Consider the following 16916-nt stretch of genomic DNA (forward strand, 5'->3'; position numbering starts at 1 on the left):
GTTTGGATTCTCTCAAATACCGTTTTTTTGGGGTGAGTCACGTTTGTCATGTTCATGTGTTTTTTTCTTAATCCGTCCGCTGCAATTGGCACGGATTTCACCTTCACTGTTAGCCTGGTAACATAATTATAGTCCCAGGTCTTTCTCTGCTTCTGTGGCAGATAGTGGAGTGTTTCCCATGTGGTATTGGTGTGCTGGATATCCCCTCCCAAGGTGCAGGACTTTACAGTTTTCTTCATTGAATTGTAGCAGCCACTTGTTGCTTCACCCCTGTAGCTTGGTGAGGTCTTCTGGTAGGAAGTCTGCACCCAAGGGGTTAAGGGCATTTCTCTTGTTTGTCTGATATTCTGTATTTCTGTGATGGTAGTGGTGGTGATAACTGACAAGGGTATCTGGCCCTAGAGGAGGAGGCCTCCCAGACTGCCTGCTGCCCCGGTGCTGGAGTTCATCGGGGAGTTTCCGGTGTACCTCCAGACGGTGGTGGAGTGTGCCTGCAAGGCAGAGCTGGCACTCTGGCACTACCTCTATCAGCAGCCGGCAGCCCCAAGCAGCTCTTCATACGAGCACTGGAGGTTCCCCAGCTGGACACAGCAGCCTCATGCCTCATCATTTTGCAGGAGGGTGAGGAAGGAGAAGCAAGGTGGGCTATTAGTTTTGTCTAATTTCATAGCATTCATCTGACAATAGTTTATGAATGTGGTTTCTAGTCACACCGTTAACACACTTTTTGCCTTGTTTTGGTGGAGGTAATTTTGTCTCCATAAATAAAGTTTGCCTTGCTTCCCCGGGACAGAATCTGGAGAGTGCCTCCGTGAGTCGCTGCCTTGCAACGCGTCTCCTCCATGCCACTCCAGAAGCCAGGGAGTGGAACCTCAGCAAAGACCTCATCCGCTTCCTGCGCTCTATAGGTGAGGAAGACTCTTGCCTCAGCCATGTATACTAAACACTCCTATGGCATTAATAAGATGGACCTTGCTTGTGACAGCATCTTGTGTTTCCAGAAGCAGCTGTTCCTGTATGAACAAGATCCTGAAGTCCACAGCCAGCGCAGCGTCAACAGCCAAGGTATTAGTCAGCATGTATACTTGTGGTTATATTCTCCGGCAAGGCGTGGAATAAGTGGAGATGGGATAGAAGTGTTGAAGTAGTAGATTGGGGCTACTATCAAAGGGGCTGTTGAGGAAGTAGTCTCTTAAAATGATCCTACAGGCCACAGCAATGAGGACAGGACAACCTCAGTCTGCTTCCTGGCCTGGAGCAGCAGTGTATAGATGGGCGTCTGTGTTCCTGGGTTCTTTCCTGCTCCTGATCTGCCTCCCTTCATGTAAGAAAACCTTCTTTTTCTGCTTCCTGGCCTGGAGCAGCAGTGTATAGATGGGCGTCTGTGTTCCTGGGTTCTTTCCTGCTCCTGATCTGCCTCCCTTCATGTAAGAAAACCTTCTCCTGCTGCTTCCTGGCCTGGAGCAGCAGTGTATAGATGGGCGTCTGTGTTCCTGGGTTCTTTCCTGCTCCTGATCTGCCTCCCTTCATGTAAGAAAACCTTCTGCTGCTTCCTGGCCTGGAGCAGCAGTGTATAGATGGGCGTCTGTGTTCCTGGGTTCTTTCCTGCTCCTGATCTGCTTCCCTTCATGTAAGAAAACCTTCTTTTTCTGCTTCCTGGCCTGGAGCAGCAGTGCATAGATGGGCGTCTGTGTTCCTGGGTTCTTTCCTGCTCCTGATCTGCCCTTCTGACCTTTTCCTGCTGCTTCTTGGCATGAAGTAGTTATATGCTAATATGTGAATTATTTAAATAACAATAAATTATTAGCAGTACGTAGGAGAAAAATTTAGTAATAACGAAATAAAATGTGGAAGAGAGAGAGAGAGAGAGAGAGAGAGAGAGAGAGAGAGAGAGAGAGAGAGAGAGAGAGAGAGAGATCCCTTTCCTGCTACACATTTTTGCTTCATCAAAGGATCCAGCTCAAGTGCAACAAAAAAAAGCCCGCTACTCGCCTCTCCCACAAAAGTAAAAAGTAAAGAGTAGCCAGAAGAGAGGTCAATTTCGGGTGGAGGTGTCTTGATACACTTCTTGAAAGAGGTCATGTCATAGGCAGGAGGAAATACAGACGAAGGAAGGCTTCTCCAGAGTTTACCAGTGAAAGGGATGAAAGAATGGAGATTCTGGTTAACTCTTGCATGAGGGGTTTAGACAGAATAGGGATGAGCATGAGTAGAAAGTCGTGTGCAGCGGGGCCGCTTGAGGGGGGGAAGCATGCAGTTAGCAAGTTCAGAAGAGCAATTTGCGTGAAAATATCGATATAAGATAGAAAGAGGCAACATGTCGGCCGAATTTAAAAGTCAGTAGGAGGAGGAGAGCTGATGAGACAAAGAGCCTTAGACTCCACTCTGTCCAGAAGAGCTGTGTGGGTGGAGCCCCCCCACACGAGATGCATACTCCATACGAGGGTGGACAAGGCCCCTGTATATAGATAGCAACAATGCGGGGGAGAACTGGCGGAGACAATACAGAGCGCCCAACCTCGAGGAAGTTGATTTAGCGAGAGGAGATGTGAAGTTTCCAGTTGAAATTTTGAGTTAAGGATAGACCGAAGATGTTTAGCGTTGAAGGTGACAGCTGAGTGTTGTTGAGGAATAGTGGATAGGTGTTTGGAAGTTTGTGTTGTGTGGACAGGTGGAGAAACTGGGTTTTTGAGGCATTGAAGGACACAAGGTTCCTTTTACCCCAATTGGAAATGCTAGCAAGGTCTGAGGCTAAGCGTTCTGCAGCCTCCAGTCTGGAGTCTTGTAATTCATGTTGAGAGGGTCTTCTGTTGATAGAAGTTGAATAATGCAGAGTGGAGTCATCAGCGTATGAGTGGATAAGATAGTTGTTATGGAAAGAAGATCATTGATGAATAACAGGAAGAGAGTGGGTGATGGGACAGAGCCCTGTGGAGCACCACTGTTGATAGGTTTAGGGCAAGGACAGTGACCGTCTACCACAGCAGAGATAGAACGGCCGGAAAGGAAACTGGAGATAAAGAAACAGAGAGGGATAGAATCCAAAAGAGTAAACATGACTCCCTTAGATGCAGTGTGTCCTAAACCTGCCTGATCATGTTCCTGGTTGATGTGTTCCTGCCATGAAGTACAAACCATTGCTATCTGAAGCTCCTCCGCTGCTTCCCTGCCTGTGCTTAGGGCGTCCACACCCTTGGTTGACACACTCACTATTTAACCTCCACTCACGAAGCTTTTTTTGTATTGTTTTGTTTTTTATATAATGAAATGCAAAAATTACAGTTTGCGCCCCCTCCATGTAACGCCTCTTGCCACCCCCTGCCCTGATGCCATAGAACACTGTGTTACTGATGGCCTTGCAACACATGACCATATAATTATGTGTGTGTGTGTGTGTGTGTGTGTGTGTGTGTGTAGTACAGGGGATCCTTGGGTTAAACATCCTCAACCTACAACGTTTGGAGGTTGCAACGTAGCCCCCGTACATTATTAAAAATCCTTGTTTCGAGTTACGACACTTGTGTCAAATTACGAACTCCACCTGGGACTATATAATACCAGGCTGCCAGTGAAGGGATATCCAGCACACCAGTACCATGTGGGAAGCACTTCACTATCCACCACAGAAACAGAGAAAGACATGGCACTATATGTTACCAGGCTACCAGTGAAGGCAATATTCGTTCCAATCGCAGCGGATGGGTTAATAGTTTGCCAGCCAGTTTTTGTCTCTTTCCTGAACTTGAATTGGGCCAACTTTTTCCCATCACTGGAGGTTCTGAGCTCTTGTTTTTAGTGTTAGTGACTTGCCAACATCACCTCACTCTGCTAGTTCCCAAAACCTATTTAAATACTCTCACTTTGATCACCGTGCAGCCTGTGTCTTAACTTTCCTTCTTCTCAAGTTTGTGTGTCCTGGAATCTCCGGTGTCATGCTTTATATTTGTGTCTTCCCTCAGCCTCTCCAACGCCCATTGCTTCCAGATCTTCTTGAACTCTCGCCTCCTGTTTTATAGTATTGGTGCTTTATCATCAGCTTTCTTAATCCCCATCACCCACTTAAATACTTTTAGTTAGATCACCATGCAATCTATGTACTTTTTTTTTTTTTCAGTTTCTTTGGCCTCAGATCTTTGTCATTTTAAGATCATGGTGTTGTCCTTCAGATGTGGCCAATGAGCAGAGTCACTCGGAGGCGGCAGCAGTGGTTGGCCAGCTGGTGGGCGGGCGAGGCCTCGACCTGTGCTCCACACGCATCAACATGGTCAGGTGGCCGCAGGTGGTGGACACCTTCACGGTCAACACTGTGGTGCCCGTCATGCTCTCAAAGGTACACGAATGCAGGACAATTGTGGCGCCTAGTTTCCTCCTCCTCTTCCTTTTTTCTTCTTCCTCCTTCTTTATCTGTCTTTTACTTTTCTTTACCTTCACCCTCTTCTTCCTCTTTTCTTACTATTCTTCAAACACCTGACAGACATGTGATCAGACAGACCCAATTGTGGTTGAGTGTATTATTCAGTTGTTTATCAGTCAGTCAGTAGGGGCATACAGCTGGGGTTGTCACCTCACCTAGAGTCACTTTATAGAGAGAGGCCCGACATAGGCGGCCCTGTGTATAAGGCTGCTGTGCGCCATTTTTGGTTGAGGTATTAAAAACATAATTTTACCTAGTTTGGAAGTGGATTTGGCTGCTTTTTAATGTAACAATGCCTTGCTGCCTAGCCTTCGGGTGTAGCAACATGCCACAGAGGGGATACAAAGTGTAGAATTTAACTGCAAGGCCGCTGAGAAGACAGACAGGGGTGTGCTAACAGTCAGTCGTCTTGGGAGGAAACCTTCGGTTATGACAGCAAGACACACACACTGCCATTGTGTGTGTCTTGCTGTCATAACCGCCCTCCCTTTGTACTGTCCATGGAAACCATTGTGAGAGAGGCACAGCTACAAGGACTGAAACAATCGTTCACCTCAGGTCCAGACATGATGAGGGAAGCTGTGGCCCTTATGGCCAAAGTTATTGGCTGTGATCTCCCCCACAGGGCTCCAGCTGTTATAACAGACTCACAGAACATTTATTGCAGCAATAGTGTGTGTGTGTGTGTGTGTGTTAACACAATAAAGAGAACATCCCAGCGAGTAATGGAATCAGGATCCCCTCCACCCCCAGATAATTAGTTTACACTAATTTTCTCTCCATATGCTAAAGTTTACTGCAAGCAGGTAATGGAAAGGAAGCAACGTGCCTTAGCATTGATGGAGCTTGGGTAGTGTGTCAGCCACGTGGCCCATGACAAGTGTATCAAGGCGCATGACGTTCAGGAGGCAGCGTCCCTCCCTGCAGGCAAGGGTCAGGCGATGAAGGGATATGTAGGTAATAGAAAGACTTCCCCAACTGCTGCCGATAATGTTTTACAGCGATAAGTAATGTTAAATCCATCCATCACAGCAGCAACACTCAAAGAGAAGCACCCAAACTTGTGTGAAGTCTCTCGGTACCCTCTGAGCGCTGCCGCCTCTCAAGGTCGTCAGCAGCCCGCCGTGACACGCATATATCACAGGCTACGTGGGTTACTGAGTGCCTATACTGAGACAGTGGCTGATCGTAAGGCTAATAATAATCTCCTGTCACCTTCTAACGGCACATTCCAACGGCTGGTGACCAAATTATGGTAAAGTATAAGGGCGTAATGGTGGGTTGGCGATACCTGTTGATGTAGACACAAACTGTCTCTTATTTATTTTCCCAGAGCTCGTTGGCTGCCGGCTCCCTGCTGGCTGTTAGGGGAAGGTGTGCAGGTCTGACACAAGTGTGCTCAGTTTCAGTGGACGACCCGCATGGCTGTGCAACAGAAATACAAAAGAGAGCGTGTGCTAGCGTTTGAAAAGCACGGTGAGAACAGGGCCAATAATGGCATCCAAATCTTAGGTTGTTGGGACTCTCTCTATCAAGGGACTCTAACCTCGCCCACCCTGCCACCCCATCCCTGGCCATCCCTCCGGGCAAGTCTTTATACAGGGCCCTTCCCATGTGAAGTACCTCATGGTAGGATCCATTGGCCTCCTCCACTTTAGGTTGTCTCTTGGTGCTCCTGGTACCAGGGCCATGGAGACCAAGACACAATGTGGCCTGAAGCAACATTAAAGTCATTCAAGACAAGGGAGGAGGCAGTGGCTGAGTGGTTAGCATGCCACTCCCATGTTTGCCGCGTTGTGGATGATGTGGGCTAGAATCCGCCGCTACCACCTGGGAATTTTTCAGTCACCGCTGAGTGGCCTGAGCCTACCCACATGCTGTCCTAAAGACCACCCATCAACCCGGACTCTACAAGAATTGTACAAGTGAATCAAGAATGAGCTCTGGGGGCAGCATGAGCCAACTATAGACGGCGGCACCACAAGCACCTGCCTGCGCCATAACAGGCTTGGGCCGACCACTAGGCCCAACCAAGAAAGCCTACTGGCACTACAGGCCAGGACGTAGAGGGGGCACTATAAGTGTTTCCCACCTATCAGTAGCAGCACACAGTGTGAATAGACATGAAGCTCCAGGTGCCTCAGACTCACCTGTACTACACACTCAGTCAGTCGCCCCAACAACAAATGCTACAGTTGGCTGGAGGTGCCTAGAGCCACCCCCTAGACACTCACCTTTGATCAATCTATATGCGCCCTTCAGAGTAGTGCCGGGGCTCTAAAGAGCATGGGATCAGTCACTATGATTCTCAAAGATGACCAGGAAACAGATGTGTGATGAGACTTACAGGAAACACTATTTAACAGATAACTGGAGGAGGGAAGGGAAGGGATGGTGTGATATCTGGCAGAGCTTCATAACCTCTGCATCACTCTGTATAAAGGACTAGCTGAGGAGTGAAGGGTGTAGTATCAGGCTGGGCCTCATGCAGTACACCATGTAATAAACTAATATTAAAGCCTTGATATAATGTACTAATTGACAGGTGAAGGGAAGGGATGGTGTAGTAAATGGCAGGACTGTATACATAAGTTCTCTATTTAACAAACCAATTACCAGAGCACCAAGTCTCCTACCCTGAAGCAAATCACAGTAATGCTGAAGTCTAACACCTCTTCTCTTCTTTCATTCTCAGCAGTAACCAGGAAGCTGATGTGTCATGAGACTTACAGTAAACTGTGTAACAGACTCATTGGGGATGAAGATAAGGGGGGGTGTCATACCTGGCAGAGCTTTCTTCATACAGTAACCTGTGTAACAGACTCATTGGGGGTGAAGGGAAGGGGCGGTGTCATACCTGGCAGAGCTTCCTTCATACAGTAACCTGTGTAACAGACTCATTGGGGGTGAAGGGAAGGGACGGTGTCATACCTGGCAGAGCTTCCTTCATACAGTAACCTGTGTAACAGACTCATTGGGGTGAAGGGAAGGGGCGGTGTCATACCTGGCAGAGCTTCCTTCATACAGTAACCTGTGTAACAGACTCATTGGGGTGAAGGGAAGGGACGGTGTCATACCTGGCAGAGCTTCCTTCATACAGTAACCTGTGTAACAGACTCATTGGGGGTGAAGGGAAGGGGCGGTGTCATACCTGGCAGAGCTTCCTTCATACAGTAACCTGTGTAACAGACTCATTGCTTTTTTATTTCATTCCCTTTCCTTGCCTGCTCTTTTTCTTCCCGCTTTTCCTTTTACTTTCCCAATACTTCCTTTCCTTCTCTTCCTTTCTTTCCTTTCTTTTTCTATTACGGTAAACTACTTTTCTATCACAGACTCATTGCATTTTTAATTCATTCCTTCTTGCCTGCTCCTTTTCTTCCTTCCTTTCCTTTTACTTTCTGTCTATTTCCTTCCCTTCTCTTCCTCTCTTTTCTATTACAGTCTCACATCCTGAAGCCCTAAGTCTGGCAGATCACAGCAATGCTTAACTCTAATGCCTACTCTATTCTCTCAGGCTTTGCTTCATCAACTGAAGGCTGCGGAGGGGAGCGACCTGTGGGTGCGGCGAGCGGCCGTCAGCAACATGTCCTCAATCCTCGGCTCCATCCAGAACAACGACCGAGGTGGACTCTACCCGTACAGGGCCAGCAAGGTACTTCAGAGCTTGTCTCCCGAAATGTCATAATTATATAAGGAAATGCTAAAGAAAGGAATGAAAAAAAAAATGAGGTTGCAGTTATGGATACAAATTTAATACATCTCAGCCAGACGTTATATTCGTCCTGATTTACGAATTACAGTTTGGCTTTGGTTAACTCTTGCATCAGAAAGTTGGACAGCATAGGGCTTGAGGAAAAAGTCTTGGGTAGAGAGGCCACATGAAGGGTCTCTAAAAGCATTCAGTTGCTATGCTTTTCTTAACCTGGTAGCAGCGGGGATCATGTTTCTTAATGGTCCCTCCAAGCGAGAAAAATGAGAAAAAATCACCCCTCACTCAAACCATTTCATAATATATACCAAAGGATTTGTGATCAGATTATGTATCATCTGTTTTGGGGGGTTTATATCATGGCACAAATTTGGCCCATCGCTGCTACACGGTAAAGCCACAAATTTGACCCGTCGCTGCTACATGGTAAAGCCACAAATTTAACCCATCGCTGTTACACGGTAAAGCCACAAATTTAACCCATCGCTGCTACATGGTAAAGCCACAAATTTAACCCATCGCTGTTACACGGTAAAGCCACAAATTTGTCCCATCGCTGCTACCGGGTTAAGAGTATACAGCATGAAAATAGCATTGCAAGGTGATGGTAAGTGGAGCAATACTGTGGGAGACTTTGATGAGGGTGATGAGGCCCACTAAGGTATATTTGTACAAAGGTTAGTGCCATGGAAAAGAAGGGAAGGGAAGGAAATGAAACGTAAGGAAAGGGAAGGGAAGGAAAGAAAAGCAAAGGGAAGGGAAGGGAAGGGAAGGGAACGGAAGGGAAGGAAAGGAAACGAAAGGAAAGAAAAACAAAGGGAAGGGAAGGGAACGGAAAGGAAAGAAAAAAGGAAAGGAAAGGAAAAAGGAAGGGAACGGAAAGAGCAAGAAAGGAAAGAAAAAAAATAACGTAATAGAAAAATAAAGGAAGAGGAGAGAAGGAAATAGAGGGAAAGGAAAAGGAAGAAAAAGAGCAGGAAAGGAAAGGGAATAAGATAAAAAGAAAACAATAGAAAAAAATAAGAGAAGGGAAGGGACGGGAAACAGAATGAAGAGACCAAGGTTGTAACGCGTCCATCTGAGAATTACCTTAAACCCCTTTGAGACATAGGTTGGTATTCTGGCACGCATCCGCCTCTCACGTCAACTCTTCCCAAAGGCCAAACAGTAGATTGATGGGGTTCTCCTGAGTGATGGTCTCGTGTAAAAGTCCCCCTCCAGCAAGGTTGTGACGAGTCCTTTTGAGGAACAATTTTAACAACCTTTGAGAAGTAGGTCGGTATTCTCAGACTTCCGCTTCTCACGTCAACTCTTTCCAAAGGCCACAAAGGAGATTAATTGCATCCTCATGAGTGTTCTTCCATATTCATGATATAGAAGCCTCATCAAACTATCACCAAGGTCATAAAACTAGCCATGGAAATGGCCACAACTCTTATGAGAACCTTGTGAAATGGCTGTGTTTGGGCACTTGAATGTCTCCTGGCAGGATTGGCTGACTTGCCCCATCTGTGAGTTACATGGGCATCCCCTTGGCCTCCTCCACTCAGGGTTGTCTCGTACAGACAACCCCGTGAGCAGGATTGACGTCCAGGAGGCGCGCCACGTGCCCGTATAGCCAGAGTCGGCGTTCATGAACTAAGCTGGCAACAGGCCTTGATTCAGTTTCACGGAGTAGTCGCTGGTTTGATATGAAGTCATTCCAGCGATGCCCCGTGATCCTGCGAAGGCACCTGGCACCAAAGGCATCGACATGCCTCTCCAGGTCACTGTTCAGTGTCCATGTGGGCTGGGCCAGTCCATTGAGTGACTTCCTGGTGAGACCCACCATTGTCATGCACTATGCTACCAAGGTATGTGAAGCATCTGGTGACTTAGACATCCTCATCACATGCATGGACAGACTGAACTGTGTCATCCAGCAAGCCTCCAAACAACTGGACCTTGGTTTTGGCCCGGGAGACCTTCAGCCCCAGAAGCTACAAGTCCTAAACACTGAGAGTCATTACCAGGACCTCCAGCGATTCTGCAAGAAGTATATACAGCATCATCAGCAAAAACAAGATCAGTGACTGTGATGTACGAAGCAAGGTGTCCAAAAACTTGGTTCACTAGTGTAGACCATGAGCAGTATTACACATGAACAACAGATAGAGTGTGTGTTCAAGGCCTCCTGCTTACATCTGTGAATGGAGGACACGTCTACATCTGGGGAAACAGACCAAGGTGAAAACAAAAGAGTTGGGAAACTGCCTGTAATGTGCCATTCCCTTAAAGAGAAGAAATATTTTAAAAAAGATCAAATTTAGTTTCCGGTGTCTTTTATTTGCCTCTCAAAAGAAATGAAGTGATAGGGAGAAGGAAATACAATAGGAGGAATCAGTGCTGTTCCAGAGTTTGCCAGTGAAAGGTATGAATGTCGTGGCCTATTGCGCTGGTAGGCTTCTTCCCGGTGGATCCTGATGGTCGGTCCAAGGCTTCTTCCCGGTGGGGCCTGATGGTCGGCCCAGCCCGTTCTGGCACAGGCGAGTGTTTATAGTGGCGCCATCCTGCATTGGCTCATGCTGCCCTCCCAGAGCTTTTTTAATCCTAGACTCTAGAGCCCGGGTTGGTAGGTGGTCTTCTGGACAGCATGTGGGTAGTTTTTAAGGCACTCGGTGGCGGCTGAAAAATCCCAGCTTGGCTGCACCGGGCGGGGATTGAACTCGTGTCGTCCTGAACGCGGTGCCCACGCTATCCATTCAGCCCACTGGTCAACTCTTGCATAGTTAGTAGGGGATGAAAGAGTGGAAGTAATGTTTAACTCTTTTACTGATATATATGTTCTTTTTTTTATATGACCTTACTGCATAGAATGTCATAGGCTACTATACTTGGTGCCTCCCATGACTCTATCCATTCCTCTCCTCCCAGACGGCTCTCAACGCAATCACCAAGTTCCTGAGCATTGACCTGAGGGACAGCAACACCCTGGTGGGCAGCGTGTGGCCCGGCTGGGTGCAGACGGATATGAGTGGCCGCAACGCTCCCCTGACACCGGCACAGAGCATTGCCAACATCTGCATCTCCTCGACCCTATGAACGATGCACACCACGGACAGTTTTACCAGCAGGACGGCACCAAGCTACCCTGGTGATTGCTGTTTGTCGAGGTGATTCCGTTTTCTCTTGTCTGGTGCACTCTTTTCACTTTTTATTTTTCAACAGTAGAGGAGACAAGAGCAAGGGTAAAGTAATGCACAAAAAGAAAAACTACGCTGGTGATTGCTGGGTGTCAAGAGGGTAATATTGTTTTCCTCCTTTCTGGTGCAGTAATTTGTTTGTTCGTTATTTTCTACAGTGGAGGAGACAGGAACAAGGTTGAACTAATGCATTGAAAGAAAAACTACCCCGGTGATTGCTGGGTGTCAAGAGGGTAATATTGTTTTCCTCCTTTCTGGTACAGTATTTTGTTTGTTCGTTATTTTCTACAGTGGAGAAGACAGGAACAAGGTTGAACTAATGCATTGAAAGAAAAACTACCCTGGTGATTGCTGGGTGTCAAGAGGGTAATATTGTTTTCCTCCTTTCTGGTACAGTATTTTGTTTGTTCGTTATTTTCTACAGTGGAGAAGACAGGAACAAGGTTGAACTAATGCATTGAAAGAAAAACTACCCCGGTGATTGCTGGGCGTCAAGGTAATTCTGCTTGGCTCTCTTCTAGTCTAGTGCCTTCCTTTTTTACTACTCCAGGGAATGACCCAAGCTTATGAAACCCTTGTTAAATATGTGAGCTTGGGCACCAAAATGTTTAAAAAGAATGGCCATACAGTAAGTACCCATTACTGTAAGTCCTAACATACCCATTATTAATCCAAAGTAATATTTCAGATGGTTGTGCTGCTAGCTAGAGGCCGCCAAGGACCTGAGAACAGCATGCAGGCTCAACACTGCTGGACAGACCAACACAAGTGGCTCGGGAAGTGCAGCCGTCCAGGCCGGTGTGAGCCTTGCTGTGTTGTGCCAAACTCTGTGTACATAAGACAGAAGTAAGTTGTGCAGTGTAAAAAGCCATTAGGTAGTGTAGTATCTGTACATTTCCGTAAATAAAGACTGATGCAATATTTTCACATCATGCTGCCTGTTGAGAAAAGGAAAGGCTCACAGAATAGCAGGGAAAGTAATGGAATGAACTGAGGCTTGTTTGATATGTAGGAAATAACTGAGTTTAAATCATCATTAGTAACCTGACTGGGCCTTTGTAATGAAAGGGGTTCCACAAGGCTCTGTATTGGGTCCTCTGTTTATTATTTATGTTGGTGACTTGGGTTTGAAAATAACACCAGATTTTTGAAGCAACATGTTAGTATTTATTAAGAGTTTTGTGGCTTGCTTGACTTTTTACTCCATTTTGGGGACAGTTAGAGGTGTTGGATTTTCAGGTTTAAGTGGAGATGAGGAAGGGAGGGTGGAAGAAGGGGACAACTAGTAATAGGGAATAGAGGGGAAGGGTGTGAGATGGGGGTGAGGGTAGAGTAGAGGAAGAAAGCGTGGGAGGAGTACTAGAAGAGAAGAGGAAAGAAGGAAAAGTGTCAGGTAGAGGTTTGTGTGGGGCGAAGAAGGAAGGCATTGGAAGGAAGAGAGGGGAAAAGAAGAGGGAGAATGAGAGTGCTGGGGAGGAGTTCGGAGTGAGGAAAGGGAGAAATGGGGGAAGTTGTAGAAAGGGAAGGAAGATAACAGGAACAAAAGCGACGAAAAGAAAGGGAAGGGAGAGAACTTTTAATCAGGAACGAAAGAAAAGAGAAAGTGAATGAAAGAAAACAGATGGTACAAAACAGGAGCTAAAGAAAGACAGATCAGACCACGCCGGACAACAATAATCACGACTAGGGAAGACTGGTGAAATAGAAGCTTGAGCCTAACACTAACACTAATGAAAGGGGACAGAGGAAGGCGACAACGTTAACCAAGGCGAGGAGGAGCCTAGCGTGATGAGACAGAAACGAGGTGGCGGCAGAGCGATGGGCGGGGGACTGAAACGCACTAAGAGAAGAACCAGCGAGATGAAACAAGGAAGGGGCTGGCTGGTAAAGGGTCTGAATCTACACGAATATGTCTGAACAGTGAGGGAGATGTAGATAAGTGGAAGAGGAGAGAAAGGAGAAGGGGAAGAGGCAGAACACAAGGAGAGAAAAAGAGCATGGAATGAGGGAAAAATTGAGGAATGAGAGGAAGGTGAAAGGGAAAGAAAGGAAACAACCCCTAGAAAAGCAAACAAGGAGATTAGGGAAAAGGGAGAGAAAGGAAAGGGAACAGGGGATGGGAAGGCAGAACACTAAGAACAGAGGCTAGGCAAAGGATAGGAAGGGAGAGGGACAATCGGGCAGGAAGATTAAGGAAGAGGGAGGAAAAGTGGAAGGAGAGGGGACAGAGGACAGACGAAGAACAGGGATGAGGGGAAGACAAGGGAGGATAAACAACAAGGCAATGGTGGCAAGGTTGAACAGTGTGGGAGATGAGGAAAATAGGCCTAGAATGGAAAACAAGGGAGATTAAGGAAGACAGGGAAAGAGAGAGGGAAAGGGAGAAGAGGAAGGGACGGGGAACAGGGATGAGGGAAAAGGGATGGTAAACGACAGGGCAAAGGTGGCAAGGTTGAGCAGTGGGGGAGATGAGGAAGCTAGGCCTAGAGTAGAAAACAGGGAGATTAAGGAAGACAGGGAAAGAGAGAGGGAAAGGGAAAAGAGGAAGGGACGGGGAACAGGGATGAGGGAAAAGGATGGTAAACGACAGGGCAATGTTAGCAGGGTAGAGCAGTGGGGGAGATAAGGAGACTAGGCCTAGCGAATAAGACAAGATTAAAAAAAAAAAGAGAGGGAAAGAGGGAGGAAAAGGTAACAGGGATGGGATAGAGAACAGGGATGAGGGAGAGGCAAGGGAGGGAGATGAGGAAAAAAGGGCAAGTGCAGATAACAAGTTGATTAAGGAAGAGACAGGAGATGGGGAACGAAAAGGTAACAGACATGCGTAATCGGAGTAAGACTATTCAGAATATGGCAGAAAGTACAAGTATAAAAATGATCATTACTTTTTTCTCCCCTTCGTTGTTTGGTTAAGCGGTTACAACGACTCTCCGGGGAATCCTAACGGCTGCCTTACATTAATAAACCTATTACTATTATTATTATTATTATTATTACACACACACACACACACACACACACACACACACACACACACACTGCAATTCAAAAATATCCTCAGGGTTAACTTCATGGGACTTAGTTAGTGAGATACGACAAAAGGAAGTTAAGAAAAAAGGGGCGTCTGAATTAAGGCTGTAAACTGATGGGCTTGTTCATCTCTGACGCTTTGGCTTCCTCGGACAGAACATACAGGAGGAGGAGGAGGAGGAGGAGGAGGAGGTGGCGAAAAACAACGATTGCCTGCATAACTTTCCACAGCGGCGGCAATTAATTTATAAAGTCAACTCGGCGTTATTTCCACATGGCAGCCTGCTTGCCTTTGTTTAGCGTGTGTGTGTGTGTGTGTGTGTGTGTGTGTGTGTGTGTGTGTTTATGTTGATTTTCTGAGGAGGTTTATAGCACCTACTAGGACTCTCTCTCTCTCTCTCTCTCTCTCTCTCTCTCTCTCTCTCTCTCTCTCTCTCTCTCTCTCTCTCTCTCTCTCTCTCTCTCTCTCTCTCTCTCTCTCCCCTTGACCATCAGCCGACAGGTAGGCGACCCCTTAATTAGTGACACCTGAACTCTCGAACCTAACCTCATCTATCCCACCCTGACCTGGCTTTTATCTCTCTCTCTCTCTCTCTCTCTCTCTCTCTCTCTCTCTCTCTCTCTCTCTCTCTCTCTCTCTCTCTCTCTCTCTCTCTCTCTCTCTCTCTCTCTCTCTCTCTCTCCCCCCCTTGACCATCAGCCGACAGGTAGGCGACCCCTTAATTAGTGACACCTGAACTCTCGAACCTAACCTCATCTATCCCAACCTGACCTGGCTTTTACCTCTCTCTCTCTCTCTCTCTCTCTCTCTCTCTCTCTCTCTCTCTCTCTCTCTCTCTCTCTCTCTCTCTCTCTCTCTCTCTCTCTCTCTCTCTCTCTCTCTCTCTCTCTCTCTCTCTCTCTCTCAATCTCTCTCTCTCTCTCTCTCTCTCTCTCTCTCTCTCTCTCTCTCTCTCTCTCTCTCTCTCTCTCTCTCTCTCTCTCTCTCTCTCTCTCTCTCTCTCTCTCTCTCTCTCTCTCTCTCTCTCTCTCTCTCTCTCTCTCTCTCTCTCTCTCTCTCTCTCTCTCTCTCTCTCTCTCTCTCTCTCTCTCTCTCTCTCTCTCTCTCTCTCTCTCTCTCTCTCTCTCTCTCTCTCTCTCTCTCTCTCTCTCTCTCTCTCTCTCTCTCTCTCTCTCTCTCTCTCTCTCTCTCTCTCTCTCTCTCTCTCTCTCTCTCTCTCTCTCTCTCTCTCTCTCTCTCTCTCTCTCTCTCTCTCTCTCTCTCTCTCTCTCTCTCTCTCTCTCTCTCTCTCTCTCTCTCTCTCTCTCTCTCTCTCTCTCTCTCTCTCTCTCTCTCTCTCTCTCTCTCTCTCTCTCTCTCTCTCTCTCTCTCTCTCTCTCTCTCTCTCTCTCTCTCTCTCTCTCTCTCTCTCTCTCTCTCTCTCTCTCTCTCTCTCTCTCTCTCTCTCTCTCTCTCTCTCTCTCTCTCTCTCTCTCTCTCTCTCTCTCTCTCTCTCTCTCTCTCTCTCTCTCTCTCTCTCTCTCTCTCTCTCTCTCTCTCTCTCTCTCTCTCTCTCTCTCTCTCTCTCTCTCTCTCTCTCTCTCTCTGGAGGAGGAGGACGAGCAGGAGAGCACCTTCCTGGTGGGTGACTCCATGATTCGCCAGCAGGTCGTTGAGTTCTGCGGCAGAGTTCCTCGTCGAAGACGGAACTATTGCTATCCTGGTGCTGGGATCGACGACATAACTGCTGCTCTTGAGGAGATCTCCCCCCAGGCTACTAATGATTCACTGTTTGTTATTCACACAGGTACGAACGACGTCACCACGACCCGGTCTGAGGAACTCCTGGAGAAGTACCGTAGGCTCATCCAGCAGTATAAGACTAAATCCCCTAACATTTTGATTTCAGGAGTTCTACCACGGACTTGGGCGGAGAGCGACTTTTTCAGTAAGGCCTTCAGCCTAAACAACCGTTTACAGACTCTTTGTAGGGAGCTTGACGTGGAGTTCCTAAACGCATGGGACAATTTCTTTGGACAAAATGAGCTCTTTCACAGGGACGGATTGCACCTTTCTCCCATCGGGGCAGCCAGACTCGGAAGGCTCCTCAACGAAGCAGTGCGTGTCATCCGAACAAAAAACGAGTCACGGCCACGTCCCTCCACCCCGCCCGTGTAAATAGACGCCGTGCATCACAACAAACCCGTAACCGTGATCCCGTAAGTACCACCACCTCTATTACCAAGCCTCTAGATAACTTAAAAATCCTTAGTTTCAATGCGCGGAGCCTAAGAAACAAATTCGATGAACTGAGATGTCTTGCTTTAACAGAAAATTTTGACATAATTGCTATAACCGAAACATTTATCGACACCACAAATATTGATTTAAGTTCCGAATACAACATAGATGGCTACAGACTCTTCAACAAAGATCGTGTAAACCGTATAGGCGGTGGCGTCGCCCTTTATGTCAAAAGCTATTTGCAACCCACTGACAAAACACCGGGAAACAGTAACGTTGAACATTTGTGCGTGCGAGTAAACATTGCAAAAGTCAACTTAAATATATCTGTCACCTACAGACCTCCCGGGCAATCAC

General features: G+C 47.0%; 1 long non-coding RNA gene and 1 pseudogene across 1 annotated transcript; both read left to right on the forward strand.

Moving 5' to 3' along the window:
* Positions 1 to 48: 48 nt before the first annotated feature.
* LOC126989841 (uncharacterized) lies at positions 49 to 11260 on the forward strand (annotated as a pseudogene).
* Positions 11261 to 11299: 39 nt separating this feature from the next.
* Positions 11300 to 12226, forward strand: LOC126989840 (uncharacterized). Its single transcript, XR_007743783.1, has 2 exons — positions 11300 to 11801; positions 11994 to 12226. It is a non-coding gene; the product is annotated as an uncharacterized LOC126989840 (long non-coding RNA).
* The last annotated feature ends 4690 nt before the right edge of the window (positions 12227 to 16916 follow it).

The sequence above is a fragment of the Eriocheir sinensis genome, unplaced genomic scaffold (genome assembly GCF_024679095.1).
Source record: "Eriocheir sinensis breed Jianghai 21 unplaced genomic scaffold, ASM2467909v1 Scaffold1327, whole genome shotgun sequence".
Taxonomy (NCBI): domain Eukaryota; kingdom Metazoa; phylum Arthropoda; class Malacostraca; order Decapoda; family Varunidae; genus Eriocheir; species Eriocheir sinensis.